Source organism: Tamandua tetradactyla, chromosome 25, assembly GCF_023851605.1.
Source record: "Tamandua tetradactyla isolate mTamTet1 chromosome 25, mTamTet1.pri, whole genome shotgun sequence".
NCBI classification, from domain to species: Eukaryota; Metazoa; Chordata; class Mammalia; order Pilosa; family Myrmecophagidae; genus Tamandua; species Tamandua tetradactyla.
Window position 1 is genome coordinate 31,120,100 of NC_135351.1, and position 20,527 is coordinate 31,140,626.

Consider the following 20,527-nt stretch of genomic DNA (forward strand, 5'->3'; position numbering starts at 1 on the left):
CGGTGGTTTTAGAGTTCTGATTCCCAATGACTGTGTACCTTCCGAGAATTTTTGGAGTTCTTGTTAAATTGGTATGATAATTATTAGAGGCAAGAATTAAGCACTGTAGTTGATATGATGGGTTTAGGTTACCGTTCTAAATTGCAGTTTTCAACATTGCCTTAGATTGGACATTTTTATAGTCTTGCTTTAATCTGGACATTTTCACAGCCTTAGAACTATAAACATGTAACCTGATGAAGTCCCCTTTTTAAAAACCATTCTGTTTCTGGTAGATTGCATTGCGGCAGCTTGCAAACTATAACAATAGAGTTCAACTTTATTTTTTGAAAGAAAATAATTTATAAAATTTTGATCTTGACAGGAGGCATGTGCTAATGAAGGATGGACCAGAAAAATGAAAGTTCTTTTACTGGATTCATTTTGTTAGGTTTCTCTGTTAGACCGCAACTGAAACTAGTTCTCCTTGTGGTTCCTTTCACCTTCTTTATCTTTACTTTGCTGGGAAACACGACCACCATTGTATTGTCCCAACTGGACCCACATCTTCACAACCCTATGTACTTTTTCCTCTCCAACCTAAGCTTCCTGGACCTGTGTTACACTATCAGCATTGTTCTACAGCTCCTGGCTAACTTCAGCGGAACAGACAAATCCATCTCTTATGTTGGTTGTGTAGTTCAGCTGTATATGGCTCTAGGCTTGGGGGGGTACAGAATGTATTCTCTTGGGGGTTATGGCTTTTGACAGGTATGCAACTGTTTTCAGGCCCCTTCACTACATAGTAATCAAGTACCCTCGTCTCTGTGCCTTGATGGCTTCTGCTTCCTGGCTTGTTGGTTTTGCCAACTCCTTATTGCAGACGGTGCTCATCTTCCTGTTACCACTTTGTGGAAGAAATAAATTAGACCACTTTTTCTGTGAGACTCCTCCATTACTCAAACTTGCCTGTGTTGACACCACTGTGAATGAATCTGTGGTTTTCTTTGTTGTATCATAATTGTTCTTGTGCCTGTTGCATTAATCTTGCTCTCCTACGGTCAGATTGTCAGGGCGGTCTTACGGATAAAGTCAGCAGCAAGACAGAGAAAAGCTTTTGGGACGTGTGGATCTCACCTCATAGTGGTGTCCTTGTTCTATGGTACGGCCATCTATGCTTATCTCCAGCCCAGCAACAACTACTCTCAGGATCAGGGCAAGTTCATAGCTCTCTTCTATACCATCATTACACCCATGATCAACCCTCTCATATACACTCTGTGGAACAAAGATGTGAAGGGAGCAGTTAAGAAGGTGCTTTGGAAGGACTATGTGTCCACATGACTTCATTGGAAGACTCTGAAGGTCAGAGCCCTTTATATATGTGTATTCTCCAGAGATTATCCAAAATGTCCTTGACAACTCTCAAAGGAATTTCCTAATCTAATTCTCTTAGGAAAACAAATGTTCAAAATAATTTCATGGACTCAGTAGAACCTCCAGTTATGCCGATTCAGTGTTCTTAGAGAATCTGCATTATTTTTTTTAACAGTTCCACAAGTTTTCCTTATTTGCACCCCATTCTGAGAATATTATTCCATTTCAAATTTCCAGAAGACATTACTTGCAAGATCTTAAAGATGAAGGCACACACATTTTAAGGTCATGAATTTCTTGAAATGTGTAAAGAATATTAGCAACTTAGCATTTTGCAATGATACTTAAATATTATTTTAAAAGATTTTGTATTTTTAACTCTATGGAATTCACTTGTATTAAGAAACTGTAATTTTCACCTGTGCCTTATCTTTGGACATTTAGTAGACTATTTTCACTCAACATTTTTATAATGAATTCTGTTAGGAAAATGATTTTGCAATGCTCATCACATCCTAATAAGAAATTAAATGAAGTACACTTTTCCCCCCAAATGTGTGATAAATATTGGTAATTTTTAGAGATATCATAAAAATTTTATAACTTGAGAACATTATACGAATTGATATGACTACCAATTTGCTGAATTTAAAGCATCTTCATCTACAGGAGGCATTTGTATGCCAAGACAAGTATGACATTTTTATCATTTCTGTTTTATTGTTACCCAGTTCAAGTGTTCTTTCATCTATTTGCTAAACATTATTTTTTTCTTTTGAAACTATCTCTTTATGGTCTTGTGTATTTGCTATTGAATTATTCACATTCATACTAAGACATTTTTCTTTTAAGGGAAATAAGGCACTGTCCATGAAATATATGGCAATTATTTTGTTCTAACTTGTTTATTTACTTTTAATTTTATTTATTATAAGTTTTGCATCTAATTTTTATAGAGTTATATCTATTGGTCTGTTTCTTCATTTTTTTTTAATGAAGAAAGTTCTCTGAAGAGAGTTAAGAAAAGTATATCTCTAGTCTTTCTGGGATTTTTTGAAATGCATCTCTTTTTCCTTCTGTTTTTTTTTTTCCTGTTCATAACACACTTTAGTCAGTCTATCTGGTATACTTTATATGTATATAATTATGCTTTTGAGTGCAAATATTGTAATAGATTTTATTCAAATATCCGTATTTTCTATATCTATCTCTTTCTGAGGTTTAGATTATCTCCTCTGCCCCATTTGCCAGAATGTCACTGATGTAAATTTTATAGTTTTAGTACAAATTCTAAAATTTGGCAGATATGTCTCATTTATTTCTATATTTTAGCCTACTGGGTATATATTAAAAATAACTTTAACAATGTCCAAAAGTAAAACTCTGAGATTTTATTGGAATTTCATGAATCTATATGAGACAGACGCTGAATTCCAAGTAGCCATTTGTGTAAGGAATGTGTTTTCCTTGAACTTATCCAGCCTGCAGGGAGAAATAAAAGTCTAGGCTTCCACCAACCTAGGAAAGATACAGCTAGACATTGCTAAGAAAATTTGAGTGCAAATAGGGAGAAGCTTGGTGAGTATGACTGGCAAGGGAGGGTAAAGCCCCTGGAGGCAGCAAGCTTACAGCTCTTTCACGGTCTTGTAAAGGCGCTTCCTCCAAGATCTTTACCAGGCACACAAAATAGACACTGAGAGAGTCCAGAAACTAGTCTCCCTCATGCTTTCCAAGTGGGGAATGGGAACACAAGCTGCTGTAAAAGAGGCAAGGACTTCACTAGTTCCTTCTTAATTATTGCCCCTACAGAACGAATACCTGAAATTGTGGAGGAAGTGCAACACACACTGTTATCCTTAGGGCACTGATGCAATCCCAATGCAGTTCAGATAGGGGAAAAGGGCAGAATTCCACCTTAGAGTAGGACAGGTAGAGTATAGGCTATAAAATATGCCAAAGGAAGAGCATCATCACTTAGATGCCACCCTCCAAAGACCAGGGACACGATGCATGCCTAAGATGAAAGTCTAATGAGAGCAAGAGAGAATGCTCCTTACTCTCAGCCTCCACTGTCAGTCTAATAAGTATTGTTTAACAAATAACTTGCAAGAGACTTTCAAAAAAGGGAAGTGCATAAGGCTGAGGGTAGAACAGACATTGGGAAAAAAAATCTAGTAAAGCAATTATCACTCTATGTTAAAGGTATCACTAAAGGACCCTGAAGCCTTGGTGCCCTGAGGGTAGCATATCAGCAAGAAACCCCAAAGCCCATCAACTCTTAATAATAGTCATTAAAACTCCCACGCTAAAGGCCTAACAGGAAAAAAAGATTGTGTCTATTTTCTGGCATTACGATTATTTATCTCAGTCCCTATTGACTCTACAGAAGATGCACAACTTTCAAAGAAAAAGTCTGAGCCATACAAAGGATCAATCACTGTGCTCTCAGGAGATTAAGGAATCATTAGGACCAAATATGACAGAGATGTTGGAAGTATCTGATAGGGAATGTAAAACAACCATGTTTAATATGTTAGAAATTTGAATGGAAAATGTAACAACATGCAATCCCAGATGAAAGCAATTAGAAAGTACATGTGCCTTTCCATGTCACACAGGTGTCTGGGATGCTAGCAACTTGTCTTCACAGTCCACGTCTCATCCTCTTCTTGTCTTAATTTGGATACTTTCATGGTATAAGAACTGTAAATTGTAAATTAATAGATACCCATTGTACAAGCCAAACCATTTCTGGAGTATAGTACTCTACAGCTTTAGCAAACCAAAATAGATTTCATTATTTTTTGGTTTTTGTATCCCACAGCGCTCTTCTCCGTTCCGGAATCTGGTATACCTATTGTGACTTAAAAACACAAATTTATTACCTTATAGTTCTGAAGATCAGAAGTCATAGAATCAATGTGTGCACAGGGCTATGTTCCTTCTGGAAGCTCTAGGGGAGAATCCATTCCTTTGCCTTTTCCAGCTTCTAGATGATGCCTGTATTCCTTGGCTCATGGCCCATTTCTCCATCTTCAAAGCACAGCTTACCAACTTTAAATTTCTCTTTCTTTCTGACCTCTGCTTCCACCATCATTTCAACAAAGGTACACAATCAATGACTCACAATATCATCACATAGTTTGTATTCATCATCATGATCATTTTAGAGCATTTGTATCATTCCAGAAAAAAGAAATAAAGAGCAAAAAGAAAATTACCATACACTTCAATCCCTTTACCCCCTCTCTCATTGATCAGTAGTATTGCAATATACCCAAGTTGTTTTTTTTTAACCCCTTATACCCACTATTATTTATTTAGTTTTTCTCCTTATTTTTACTCATCTGTTATATGCCAACTAAAGGGAGCATCAGCCACAAAATTTTCACAATCACACAATCACATTGTAAAAGCTATATGTTTAAACAATTATCTTCAACATCAAGGCTACTGGAATACCGTTCAACAGTTTCAGGTACTTGCATCTAGCCACTCCAATACATCATAAACTAAAATGGGATACCCGTAAAATGCATAGGAAGAACTTCCAAGATAACCTCTTGACTCTGTTTGAAATCTCTTAGCCACTGATACTTCATTTTGTCTCATTTCTCTCTTCTCCATTTTGGAAAAGAAGGTTTCTCAATCCCATTATGCTGGGTCCTGGCTCATCCCTTATAGTCATGTCCCACATTATCAGGGAGATGTGCACCCCTGGGAAACATGTCCCATGTGGGAGGGAGGACAGTGAGTTCACCTGCTGAGTATCTTAGAGAGGCCATATCTGAGAAACAAAAGTGGGTCACTGGGGGGTGACACTTAGGCAAAATTATAACTAGGCTTAGCTTCTGCATTGCAGGACTAAGTTTCATGAGGAGTGAGTCACAAGATTAAAGGCTCAGCTTATTGAATTGGTTGTCACCACTGCTTGTGGGAATATCAGGAATTCCTCAGATGTGGAAGTTTAATATTTCCTCCCTTCTCTCCAATCCCTCAAGTGGACTTTGCAAACACTTTTTATTCTCTGTCCAATTACTCAGGGATATATAAGGGCATCACACTAACATGTACAAACCAACAAGGTCTCACTCCTTCAAGATTCCATGTAATTATTGTGTTTGAATAAACTGCTCATACAAGTTAAATTTTATAACATGCTATGAAAAAATACGAATTTTGCACCAAATAAACATCTCTTCCTTTGGTCTCACACAGGAGTTGAAGTTTTAAAGTATAAGCCATCTCATCCTATATCCTGTATTCTGGTTTACCTTAGTCCTATCTGGATCAGTTTCATTCTCATCTCTAGTTGAAGTCTGATCATTTTTTCAACTTTTTAAAGTCACTGTATGGATTAATACTGACTTTCATAGTTTTAGAGCTCTAACTCTGAGTCTCAGATGTCAAGCAAATACCCAGAAAACAACTGGGTTATAGACAAATAACTCAGCATCTCAGAATTTATAAATAATGGTTACAACTCTGGAAAAGATGTGACTGCTGTAAGAGCTTACAACATAGGAATCTTTACAATGGGCCCCAACCTGATAACCCATGCATTCCACTTCAGTTTCCCAAGTTTGTATATTATAGTTGGTCCATATGAGTGAGGCATGATAATATTTGTTTTATCTGCTTCTATCCTCTAAAAGAGGACTAACAGCCTAATGCTTTTAAAATACGTATTAGGTATTTATAGCATAAATAAAAGTAAAAAGTATGACAAAAATAGAACAACAAATGCGGGGGAGAAATTAGGAAAATACTGTGCTGCTTTGAAAGAGTTGTGTACCCCAGAAAAGCCATCCTTTAATCCTGATTCAATATTGCAGGGCGGGAAACTTTGGTTAGAGTATTTCCATGGAGACAGGTCAACTAAATTGTGGGTGTGGCCTTTTGATTAGATGGAGATGTGACTCCGCCCATTCAAGGTGGGTCTTGATTCATTTACTGGAGTCCTTTAACAGGGGAGACCTTTTGGAGAATACACAGTTGCTTCAAAGCTGACAGATGCAGACGATTAGAGATGTTTGGAGTGCCAGTAAGGGAACAGATGTCTAGACATGGGCGTTTGCAGATGCAGAGTCCAGCAGACTTTGCCATGTGCCTTCTGATGAGAAGCAAAGCAAGCAACAACCCAGAGATGAGAACTGGAGGTACTAAGTGAGGGCCCATAGGCACTCTTTAAAGAGGAAGCCACTGGCTTCAGAAGCTGGAAGTAATGGAACCAGGAACAGGACCAGCAGCTCCAGCCACATGCCTTCCCATGTGATGGACATCTGCCTTTCTTGAGTCAAGGTATATTTCTTTGGATGCCTTAGTTTGAACATTTTTATGGCCATAGAACTCAATAAATTCCCTTTTTAAAAGCCACTCCTTTTCTGGTACATTGTATTCCTGCAGCATTTAGTAAACTAACACAATATGTTGTAAGATGCTTGCACTAGCCATGAAGTAGTAAAATATTTTTGGAAGGTAGACTCTACCTAATTTGAGGTCTGTAATGGAAACCCTAGGAAAACCACTAAACATTTTTAATAAGTATAAACAATAAGTAAACAAAGGGTTAGTGGAATTATAGAGTACAAGTAGCCCAAGAGAAAGCAGAAAAAGAGAAAAAAGTAACAAACGATTGATAAAACAAAGAGAAATTAGTAAAATGGTAGGCTTTAACCATCCCTGACAATGATCACATTAAATGTGACTGTTCTACGCTCACAAGTTAGAAGACAGATATTGCCAAAAGGGATCTTTTTTAAAAAAACAATCTAGACACAAAATCCCACATTAATATATAAATCAGAGGTCTAAAATAAAATGATGTAAAACTATAAACAAGAAGCAGACCTATAAGAACAAAAGTGGGCAGTTATATTAGCAAACTTACACTTCAGAAGAGAAATATCAGGCATAAAGAGGCATGTTGCATAGTGATAAAGAGGGCCAATTCCCCAAAACGGCATAAAAATCCTAAATGTGTATGCACCTAACAATAGAGCTACAAAAAATATGAAGCATATACAACTAAAAGATGAAATGGACAAATCCACAATTATAGTTGGAGAAACTTCAACACTCCTCGCTTAGAAAGTGAAAAAACAAGGAAGCAGAATGCCACGTAAAACACTGTCAATCACCTTGACCTAGTGGACATTTATAGAATACTCTACCCAACAGCAGAATACACACCTTTTTAAGTGCACATGGAACATTCACCAAGACAGACCATGATGTGGGCCATAAAATGACCCTTAATCAATTTAAAACAGTAGATATATAAAGTGGGTTTTAGAATCACAATGAAATTAAAGTGGGAATCAATTAAAGAAAGATATCTAAATTTTTGAAATATTTGGAAATTAAACAGTAGAAGTCTAAATAATCCATGGGGCAAAGAGAAAGTCACAATGGAAACCAGAAAAGATTTTGAACATAAAGAAAATAAAAACACACTGTACTGCGGCGGTCCGAGCTAATCCCTCCCTCCTTCCCGGGCCGGCTGAGAGTATCGGAGAAGTAAGTTCCCCAAGCCGAGGCAGGCGGCGCCCTTCTTTTGCGGGTGGCTTCGAGTCTCGGCTTTAAGTCCGCGGCTACGAGTCCCGGATCAGAGGGCTATCCAAAGTCTGGGCTGGCTAGACTGACTGCAAGACTCGGCTGCAGTGAGACCCCCGAGCGGCGTGCGATCTCCCGATCAGCGGCAGCTGCGGTGGTCCGAGCTACTCCCTCCCCCCTTTCCGGGCCAGCTGAGAGTATTGGAGAAGCAAGTTTCCCAAGCCGAGGCAGGTGGCACCCCTCTTTTGCGGGCGGCTTCGAGTCTCTGCTTCGAGTCCGCGGATACGAGTCTCAGATAGGAGGGCTATCCAAGCCGCGGAAGCCCCCCCCCACGGGAGGCTTCCTGGTCCAGTGGGGAATCCCTCAGGCCCACTGCGGCCCGCAACCAGCCACAGGGTCCCCTCAAGCCGCGGCAGCTGACGCCCCCACCACGCGCGGCCCCTGAACCAACGGAGAGATTTGGATCCGAAAGCCCCAGGCCACGGAGATCGGTGACTGGGGGAGACCCATTCCAAACACTTGAGACAAACGTGTGCCACGTGCGCCACGTACTGGGCAAGATAAGAAAAACAGATCCCAGAGATTTCACAGAAAAATCTTACAACCTTGCTGGGTCCAACACCCAGAGAAATCTGAATAAATGCCCAGACGCCAGCAGCAGAAGATAACTGTCCACGCTCAAAAGATTGAGAATATGGCCCAGTCAAAGGAACAAACCAATAGCTCAAATGAGACACAAGAGCTGAGACAACTAATCCTGAATATACGAACAGAAATGGAAAACCTCTTCAAAAATGAAATCGATAAATTGAGGGAGGACATGAAGAGGACATGGGCTGAACATAAAGAAGAAATAGAAAAACTGAAAAAACAAATCGCAGAACTTATGGAAGTGAAGGATAAAGTAGCAAACATAGAAAAAATAATGGATAGTTACAATGATAGATTTAAAGAGACAGAAGATAGAATTAGTGATTTGGAGGATGAAACATCTGAATTCCAAAAACAAACAGAAACTATAGGGAAAAGAATGGAGAAATTTGAACAGGGTATCAGGGAACTCAAGGACAATATGAACCGCACAAATATACGTGTTGTGGGTGTCCCAGAAGGAGAAGAGAAGGGAAAAGGAGGAGAAAAACTAATGGAAGAAATTGTCACTGAAAATTTCCCAACTCTTATGAAAGACCTAAAATTACAGATCCAAGAAGTGCAGCGCACCCCAAAGAGATTAGACCCAAATAGGCGTTCTCCAAGACACTTACTAGTTAGAATGTCAGAGGTCAATGAGAAAGAGAGGATCTTGAAAGCAGCAAGAGAAAAACAGTCCATCACATACAAGGGAAACCCAATAAGACTATGTGTAGATTTCTCAGCAGAAACCATGGAAGCTAGAAGACAGTGGATGATATATTTAAAATACTAAAAGAGAAAAACTGCCAACCAAGACTCCTATATCCAGCAAAATTATCCTTCAAAAATGAGGGAGAAATTAAAACATTCTCAGACAAAAAGTAACTGAAAGAATTCGTGACCAAGAGACCAGCTCTGCAAGAAATACTAAAGGGAGCATTAGAGTCAGATACAAAAAGACAGAAGAGAGAGATATGGAAAAGAGTGTAGAAAGAAGGAAAATCAGATATGATATATATAATACAAAAGGCAAAATGTTAGAGGAAAATATTATCCAAAAAGTAATAACACTAAATGTCAATGGACTGAATTCCCCAATCAAAAGACATAGATTGGAAGAATGGATTAAAAAACAGGATCCTTCTACATGCTGTCTACAGGAAACACATCTTAGACCCAAAGATAAACATAGGTTGAAAGTGAAAGGTTGGGAAAAGATATTTCATGCAAATAACAACCAGAAAAGAGCAGGAGTGGATATACTAATATCCAACAAATTAGACTTCAAATGTAAAGCAGTTAAAAGAGACAAAGAAGGACACTATATACTAATAAAAGGAACAATTAAACAAGAAGACATAACAATCATAAATATTTATGCACCGAACCAGAATGCCCCAAAATACGTGAGGAATACACTGCAAACACTGAAAAGGGAAATAGACTCATATACTATAATAGTTGGAGACTTCAACTCACCACTCTCATCAAGGGACAGAACATCTAGACAGAAGATCAACAAAGAAATAGAGAATCTGAATATTACTATAAATGAACTAGACTTAATAGACATTTATAGAACATTACATCCCACAACAGCAGGATACACCTTTTTCTCAAGCGCTCATGGATCATTCTCAAAAATAGACCATATGCTGGGTCACAAAGCAAGTCTTAACAAATTTAAAAAGATTGAAATCTTACACAACACTTTCTCGGACCATAAAGGAATGATGTTGGAAATCAATAATAGGCAGAGTGCCAGAAAATTCACAAATACGTGGAGGCTCAACAACACAATCCTAAACAACGAGTGGGTCAAAGAAGAAATTGCTAGAGAAATTAGCAAATACCTCAAGGCGAATGAAAATGAAAACACAACATATCAAAACTTATGGGACGCAGCAAAGGCAGTGCTAAGAGGGAAATTTATTGCTCTAAATGCCTATATCAGAAAAGAAGAAGAGGCAAAAATTCAGGAATTAACTATCCATTTGGAAGAACTGGAGAAAGAACAACAAGCTAACCCCAAAGCAAGCAAAAGGAAAGAAATAACAAAGATTAGAGCACAAATAAATGAAATTGAAAACATGAAAACAATAGAGAAAATCAATAAGGCCAGAAGTTGGTTCTATGAGAAAATCAATAAGATTGATGGGCCCTTAGCAAGACTGACAAAAAGAAGAAGAGAGAGGATGCAAATAAATAAGATCAGAAATGGAAGAGGAGACATAACTACTGACCTCACAGAAATAAAGGAGGTAATAACAGGATACTATGAACAACTTTACGCTAATAAATACAACAATTTAGAGGAAATGGATGGGTTCCTGGAAAGACATGAACAACCAACTCTGACTCAAGAAGAGATAGATGATCTCAACAAACCAATCACAAGTAAAGAAATCGAAGCAGTCATTCAAAAGCTTCCTAAAAAGAAAAGTCCAGGACCAGACGGCTTCACATGTGAATTCTATCAAACATTCCAGAAAGAATTAGTACCAACTCTCCTCAAACTCTTCAAAAAAATCGAAGTGGAGGGAAAACTACCTAACTCATTCTATGAAGCCAACATTACCCTCATACCAAAACCAGGCAAAGATATTACAAGAAAAGAAAACTACAGGCCGATCTCTCTAATGAATATTGATGCAAAAATCCTCAATAAAATTCTAGCAAATCGTATCCAACAACACATTAAAAGAATTATTCATCATGACCAAGTAGGATTCATCCCAGGTATGCAAGGATGGTTCAACATAAGAAAATCAATTAATGTAATACACCATATCAACAAATTAAAGCAGAAAAATCACATGATCATCTCAATTGATGCAGAGAAGGCATTTGACAAGATTCAACATCCTTTCCTGTTGAAAACACTTCAAAGGATAGGAATACAAGGGAACTTCCTTAAAATGATAGAGGGAATATATGAAAAACCCACAGCTAATATCATCCTTAATGGGGAAAAATTGAAAACGTTCCCCCTAAGATCAGGAACAAGACAAAGATGTCCACTATCACCACTATTATTCAACATTGTGTTGGAGGTTCTAGCCAGAGCAATTAGACAAGAAAAAGAAATACAAGGCATCAAAATTGGAAAGGAAGAAGTAAAACTATCACTGTTTGCAGACGATATGATACTATACGTCGAAAACCCGGAAAAATCCACAACAAAACTACTAGAGCTAATAAATGAGTACAGCAAAGTAGCAGGTTACAAGATCAACATTCAAAAATCTGTAGCATTTCTATACACTAGCAATGAACAAGCAGAGGGGGAAATCAAGCAACGAATCCCATTTACAATTGCAACTAAAAGAATAAAATACCTAGGAATAAATTTAACTAAAGAGACAAAAGACCTATACAAAGAAAACTACAAAAAACTGCTAAAAGAAATCACAGAAGACCTAAACAGATGGAAGGGCATACCGTGTTCATGGATTGGAAGACTAAATATAGTTAAGATGTCAATCCTACCTAAATTGATTTACAGATTCAATGCAATACCAATCAAAATCCCAACAACTTATTTTTCAGAAATAGAAAAACCAATAAGCAAATTTATCTGGAAGGGCAGGGTGCCCCGAATTGCTAAAAACATCTTGAGGAAAAAAAACGAAGCTGGAGGTCTTGCGCTGCCAGACTTTAAGGCATATTATGAAGCCACAGTGGTCAAAACAGCATGGTATTGGCATAAAGATAGATATATCAACCAATGGAATCGAATAGAGTGCTCAGATATAGACCCTCTCATCTATGGACATTTGATCTTTGATAAGGGAGTCAAGCCAACTCACCTGGGACAGAACAGTCTCTTCAATAAATGGTGCCTAGAGAACTGGATATCCATATGCAAAAGAATGAAAGAAGACCCATATCTCACACCCTATACAAAAGTTAACTCAAAATGGATCAAAGAGGGCGGGCCGCGGTGGCTCAGCGGGCAAAGTGCTTGCCTGCTATGCCGGAGGACCTCGGTTCGATTCCCGGCCCCAGCCCATGTAACGAAAACGGAGAAACAAAATACAATAAAAACAAGAAAATGTTTAAAAGATGTTTCCCTTTCTTCCTCTCTTCCTTCCTTCTATCCTTCCTTCCTTCTCTCTGTCTTTCCTTTAAAAAAAAAAAAAAAAAAAAAAAAAAAAAAAAAAAAAAAAAAAAATGGATCAAAGATCTAAACATTAGGTCTAAGACCATAGAACAGTTAGAGGAAAATGTAGGGAGATATCTTATGAATCTTACAATTGGAGGCGGTTTTATGGACCTTACACCTAAAGCAAGAGCACTGAAGAAGGAAATAAATAAATGGGAACTCCTCAAAATTAAACACTTTCGTGCATCAAAGAACTTCATCAAGAAAGTAGAAAGACAGCCTACGCAATGGGAATCAATATTTGGAAACGACATATCAGACAAAGGTCTAGTATCCAGAATTTATAATGAGATTGTTCAACTCAACAACAAAAAGATAGCCAACCCAATTACAAAATGGGAAAAAGACTTGAATAGACACCTCTCAGAGGAGGAAATACAAATGGCCAAAAGACACATGAAGAGATGCTCAATGTCCCTGGCCATTAGAGAAATGCAAATCAAAACCACAATGAGATATCATCTCACACCCACCAGAATGACCATTATCAACAAAACAGAAAATGACAAGTGCTGGAGAGGATGCGGAGAAAGAGGCACACTTATCCACTGTTGGTGGGAATGTCAAATGGTGCAACCACTGTGGAAAGCAGTTTGGCGGTTCCTCAAAAAGCTGAATATAGAATTGCCATACGATCCAGCAATACCATTGCTGGGAATCTACTCAAAGGAATTAAGGGCAAAAACTCAAACAGACATTTGCACACCAATGTTTATAGCAGCGTTATTTACAATTGCAAAGAGATGGAAACAGCCAAAATGTCCATCAACAGACGAGTGGCTAAACAAACTGTGGTATATACGTACGATGGAATATTATGCAGCGTTAAGACAGGATAAACTTATGAAGCATGTAATAACATGGATGGACCTAGAAAACATTATGCTGAGTGAGTCTAGCCAAAAGCTAAAAGACAAATACTGTATGGTCCCAATGATGTGAATCGACACTCGAGAATAAACTTGGAATATGTCAGTGGTAACAGAGTTCAGCAGGAGTTAGAAACAGGATAAGATAATGGGTAATCGGAGCTGATGGAATACAGACGGTGCAATAGGACTAGATACAAAAACTCAAAAATGGACAGTACAATAATACCTAATTGTAAAGTAATCATGTTAAAATACTGAACGAAGCTGCATCCGAGCTATAGGTTTTTGTTTTGTTTTGTTTTGTTTGTTTTGTTCTTATTATTATTACTTTTATTTTTTTCTCTATATTAACAGTCTACATCTTTTTCTGTTATAATGCTAGTTCTTCTAAACCGATGCAAATGTACTAAGAAAAGATGATCATGCATCTATGTGATGATGTTAAGAATTACTGATTGCATATGTAGAATGGTATGACGTCTAAAAAAAAAAATGGTCAGCACAATACTGCCTAATTGTAATGTAATTATCTTGGAACGCTGAATGAAGCTGCATCTGATCTATAGTTTTTTTTGTTTGTTTTGTTTTTTTTTCTCATATATTTTTGTACTTTTTATTTTTATTTGTGTTTTCTCTCTGTGTTATCACTTTATTTCTTTTTCTGTTGTAGTGCTATTTCTTTCTCTAAATCGATGCATATGTACTGAGAAATGATGACCATACACCTATGTGATGATATTAAGAATTACTGATTGCATATGTAGAATGGATTGATTTCTATTGTTGTGTTAGTTAATTTTTTTAATTAATAATAAAAAAAAAAACACTGTATCAGACTTTACGGTATGCAGCTAAGGCCGTCCTAGAAGAGAAATTTGGAGCATTAATGCTTATATAGGAATGATGAAATGTCTTGAATCAGTAATATAGGCTTCCGTTTTAAGAAACCAGGGTAAGAAGTACAAATGATACAGAAAATAAGGAGAATTGTGCATGAATGAATCCCATTGTAATCACCTGGAGTTACACAGCCTGACCATGGCCAGGCCAAAATTAACCAGAATAGCTGTCATGACCTGGTGACCAGTTGTTTCATGGACACTAACATGGGAATCCCTACTGGCATGGCTTTTTGGAATCACATTCTCCCGGTTGATTGGCATGCCTCTGGCCTGCCGGCCTCTGGTTCATCATGGCCAACAAATGTGAAATGGTGTAAGGCAAAATCTTTCAAGAACGATGGAGTAAGAGACCTATCTTAAAAAGGAACTTTAACAATCTTTGAAAGACTTCCAAAGAAAGTTAGAGCTCAATACATAATATACCTGCGCTTGCACCATTACATGCCCCCCACTCCCAGCATGCAGCCGACACTCCATATAGCCTCTGCTCCACTATTCAACCCGTATTATGTGTAGCATTCCATTTGTGAAGCCCTGTGCACAACAGAGTAGAGTCAGGTCCACTGCAGCTAGTGCTGTTGGATCCCATCCCAAGACCTTTTGCCAGCTCCTTCATCTGTACTTGTCCAATGTATCTTATCATAGGTGACTGGTCGTTATACTATCACTGCCCCATTGTACCCTAAACATGTTGGGAGGCTCCTTTTAGCCCTTTAACATGATCAGTAAATGCCATATGTAATAGCTAAGCAAATTTAAAAGATAAGATATCTGTTATTTTAGCTTAATCTCATTTTGTTTGGTTTTCCTTTTACTGGGGCTCTTTCCTACCTTCTTCTGATTGCCTAGGACATGTAAGGAAATACATTGGTTATTGTCCATGAGAAGACAAAAGCATGAAAGCAATTGTTGAGCTTTAGGTGGCCTCCTTGCTTGTCACTGTTACATGCCTGGGTGTGCATAGCCAGTTTTGTCCACTTTTGCCTCACGCTTGAAACCTGTATAATCCTGTTATAGAGCTGTGTTTTATCCTCCCATGAATATAATAATGTTTATATTCATGGGAAGAAAATAATTCTTCCCAATAAATTGCTATCCTGTTATTTCAGTTCTTTCTTCTATATATGTACTTGCATTGACACTACAGTGAGGGCTTCATCACTTCAATAAAATAAATAAGTGTAAGGGGACAACAAAAGTCAAAATATCTTTAAAAAATTTTTAAAAGTAATGCCTCTGTCTATTGTGCCAACAAGGATGCATCGATATTGTGAACATTTGTGATATATGTACTAATAGAGCCATTACAAAAAAAAAAACACCAACCAGTGTAAGTTGCCATATGAACAAATTGAAGAAAAACTGTGATTATCTAAATACATGCAGAAAAAGCACCTGATTAACTTTAACATCCATTCAAGAGAGTAAATCTTAGTAAATTAGAAATACAGGTAAGTTTCTTTAACTGATAAAGGGTGTCTCCAAGAAACCTACATGTAACATCGATAACCTAAGGAAAGACTGAATTCTTTCCTCCTAAGATCAGGTACACCTTTTCTTCTGGTGGGCCTTTAGCATAACAGTTTCCATTAATCTGATCAAATTTAGGCTGTTTTTGGGGTTTGTTCTTTCTGTGGTTAGCTTCAGTGCACACAAACTTCCAATTCCCTTGGAAATACTTCATGCTTAAGGTGAGCGTTGTTTTACCAGATTATTTTCCAGTGTCTGCACCACCTTTCTTCTTATGTCTTCCCCTTGATTTACAAGGAGACACTGTTGCTTGCCAGTTATTTGTTATTCAACACTTGTCAGCCTGGCAGTGGACAGTGTCACTGTCAGCCTGGCAGTGACAGTGGACAGGGGAGTGAGAGACTGTCTCTACCATTCTGATTAAACCTCAGGCTCAGGAAAGTGTCAGGTCCCTGGGTCTTAGATAAGTGGTTGTTTTGGTGATCCTGCCCCACATTTGATATAGGTCTGAACCCAGCCTGTGTCTTAAGATTTAAAACATATTATAGAAATCAGATACCTTATACTATGTAAGAAATAAAATAATAAAAAAGAAGTTAATTCAGATGCACCTATTCATAAAAAGAGTATGTGACTTGAAAGTCAATAAAACATCCTTTTTGTCCTCAATCTACATATTGAGTAGGTTCTGTGCCCCTGGGTCCACTGTTTTCTTTGATAACAGGAAATTTTTCCAGTGGTATTTTCCCTAAATGGGAAGCCTATGGTATATGAGAATGACCTTCTGGTAACTTTGACTTCTTAAGGAATTGTTCGGCATGTTCAAACTTTCCATCCAGATAAGAACTCATTTTCCCCAAAGGATAGGACAAAAAGAGTTATCTTGCCATTCTCTGTGCTGTGGTCTGTACATGGTTGAGTAGCCCAACAAAGCCCAGTGTTGTCATGGCATTATATTCTGCAGCTTCCATGATCAATATTTAGATTTGTTTTATCAATTTATATAGATATCTAGTTATCCTTTTGCTTTCTATAGCTTTTGTTCTCTCTTCTTTCCTTTTCTGAGTTTTGCTTTTTCTTCTTATTCCATTTTTCCCTATAATTTTTAGAATGTTTTATTCTATTTCCATTTATTTCAGTGGTTTTCTTTCTCTTTGTGTTTTGTGAAATTCCACTATATGTGTTGGAAATGAGATTTCAAAACAAAACAACACGAAATTTCTTTTGTATACTGGGCTTCCTGGAGCTACAGTTTCCTAAAAAGTTTTTCATACAAAAATTCACCATTTGGTTTGGTGATTCCTCAGAAATCCAACTATTGAACTTTTGTTGCCAACTATATGACCTGGCAATCCAACTCCTTGTAATATACTAGGTATATATCACAAAGAATTGAAAGATGGGACTCAACAGATATTTGCACACTGATGTTCATAGTGGCATTATTCACAATTGTGTGGCATCCACATACAGGCACCCATGTATGTGCATAGGGATTACATGCCTCCCTCTGGAACATGATCAGGGACTAACAGAGTGAAGACTGGCTTCACAACACATCAGGAAGGAAGTGGAGGGTACTAGGAAGGGTGCCAGGGGCTTCTCCTACCATATTATAAGCTGCGTTTTTTTTAACTCAGCACTTGCTCTGCTATCGCAACATTTTTACTGTTTTCTTGTGTTTTAGAAAGATGGTTACACAAGTTTTTGCTTAGTTGTTCAAATATTCTGGAGGAATGCACCTGCGGACACCTTACACAACCGTTTGTGTTGACAAGAAACTGATAGTTTTTTTTAAAAAAAGGACTTTAAAAATGTCGTCCCAGTATCTCCTGGCTTCCATGGTTTTGGATGAAAAATCTGCTGTTTTTCTCTTCGTGGATTCCCTGTATGTGACAAATTGATTCTGTCTTCATGCTTTCAAGGTCACCTCTTTGTTCTTTGGAATTTGACAATTTTGCTATAATGCTTCTTGGTGTAGGTCTCTAATAGTCTCTCTTGCTAGGAGTCTGCTGACCTTCTCCTTCATATCTTTCACCAGATTTATAAAGTTGTCAGCCATTATTTCTTCAATCACTTCTCCTGTCCCTTTCTATCTCTCTTGTCCTTTTGGGACTCCAATTATGCATACATGGGTACACTTGATGGTGTCTCATAGACCAATCAGATTGTTCATTATCTTTTCTTTTTGTTCCTCACAACTTGACAATTTAATTGTCTTTTCTTCATGTTCACTGGCCCTTTTTTTTGCCTGCTCAAATCTTCTGTTGAGTCTGTATAATGAGTTCTTCATTTCAATTATTGTCCTTTGAATCTTCAAAATTTGTTTGATTCCTTTTTATAATTTCCATTTTTAGTCAGAAAACATTTCCCTAATTACCTTTAGTTCTTTGTATATGGAATCTTTTATCTCATTGAATATATTTACCACTGTTGACTTAAAGTCTTTGGCTAATATTTATTATGTATGAACTTTGTCAGGGATGGTTCTGGCCATTTTTTCCCTGTAAATGGGCCATATTTTATTGTTTCTTTGTGTGGTTCATATTTTTTGTTGAAGACTCGACTTTCTGGGTATTTCCAAAGTACATTTGCTCTCAATCAGGAAATGGAAAGAGAAATAAGAACAATAGGACAATCTCTATAAGATTCCACTGCTGATTTGTCCTTAAAATCAGAGCCCCCCTCACTCCAGATCTGAATTAGTTGATCCACAGCAGTGATCAGTAATCAGACCACAATGCCCTATATTTTGGTGGAAAAGGCACCATCAAGCTTCACCAGGAGCATGGACTGCTTTCCCCACTGCTGCCTACCCTGTGATTGAGGCATAGGGGATGGTAGCACCTCTTCAGAAGATGGAATTTATTGATATTAACCACAATTTCCCAGTCTCTTTCTCAATTTCCTCCTGGATGCTGTATAGTGTTCCACTCTGGAGACTTCAGAGTTTCAAAATAGTTGATTCAGACAGTTCCTGTCAGTTCAATAGTTGTTTTGTTAAAGGGCCTGATTATGGGAGCTTCCTATTCTGCCATCTTCCCATCCATAACTATCCAGTTTTAAATGGTGAGTCACTGTCTTATAGAGCCAATGTACCTTAACCCAAGCTGCACAGGAAATAAGTGGAATTCAAATATGGATTGTATGATGCTTGAACCTTTCACATAATCTGCTGAATAACAGTGGCATTGCTACAGAGTATTTAGTGCATATTCAGGTCACTTAATTTTATGTCCCAGTCTTGTTTTCATTATCTACTTGTCCAATCTTTCAAGCAACCTGGATGTGCTGTACAGCCTACAAAAGAATACTCTCCATTTAAGGTTTTTATTTTTTTTTAATTTTCTTGATAAATCTTAACATACAAACATACATGCATTCTTACATACAAACATTCCATACATGGTGTACAATCAATGGCTCTCAATACCATCACATAGTTGTGTATTCATCACCATGATCATTTTTTAGAACATTTGCACCACTTCAGAAAAAGAAATAAAAAAGAAAAAGAAAAGCTCAAACATACCATAACCCTTATTCCTCCCTTGCATTGACCACTAGTATTTCCATCTACCCAATTTGTTTTAACCTTTGTCTCCCCATTATTTGTTTATTTTTATCCATATTTTTTACTCATGTGCCCATACCCTAGATAAAAGGAGCATATGACACAAGGTTTTCACAATCACACAGTCACATTGTAAAAACCGTATCATTATACAATCATCTGCAAGAAACAAGAATATTGTAACACAACACTACAGTTTCAGGTACTCCCCTCTTGTCCCTCCAATGCACCATTAACTAAAAAGGAATTACTTTTATAATGTATAAGAATAACCTCCTGGACAATCTCTCAACTCTGTTTGAAATTTCTGAGCCACTGAAACTTTATTTTTTCTCATTTCTCTCTTTCCCCCATTTGTTCAAGAAGCCTTTTTCAATCCCTTGATACCAGTTCCCAGCTCATCCTAGGGTTTCTGTTCCCAAGTTGCCAGGAAGATTTAGATTTGTGGGGGTCATGTCCCAATGCAGGGAGGTGTGGAGGGCAGTGAGTTTACTTCCTGTGTTGGCTTAGAGAGAGACACCGCATCTGAGCAACAAAAGAGCTTCTCTGGATGTGACTCTTAGGCCTAATTTTAAGTAGGCTTATACTATCCTTTGCAGGAATAAGTTTTATAGAGATGAACTGCAAAATCGAGGGTGTGGCCTATTGATTTGGTTGTCTGCACTGCTTGTGAGAATATCAGAAATTCTCCAAATGGGGAAATTGAATATTTCCTCCTTTCTCCCCAGTTCACTTTGCAAATACTTCCTTATTCACTGCCCAAATTACCCTAGGATATATCAGAGCTTCATACTAACCTGGACAAACTAACAAAGTCTCACGCCCTATTCAAGATTCTATATACTTAAGGTGTTCAACTAAAACTGACTATACAATTGAAATTAGGAAATGCATTACCCAAAATATAAACTTTGCGCCAAATAAATCTCTCTCTCTTTGGTCCCACACAGACATTGAATGTAGATGATGTCATCCTTTACCCTGTATTCTGATTTACCTT

General features: G+C 37.6%; 1 pseudogene; it reads left to right on the forward strand.

Annotated features, from left to right (window-relative positions):
* The first annotated feature begins 384 nt into the window (after nucleotides 1-384).
* LOC143669018 (olfactory receptor 2B8-like) lies at nucleotides 385-1,323 on the forward strand (annotated as a pseudogene).
* Nucleotides 1,324-20,527: the final 19,204 nt, after the last annotated feature.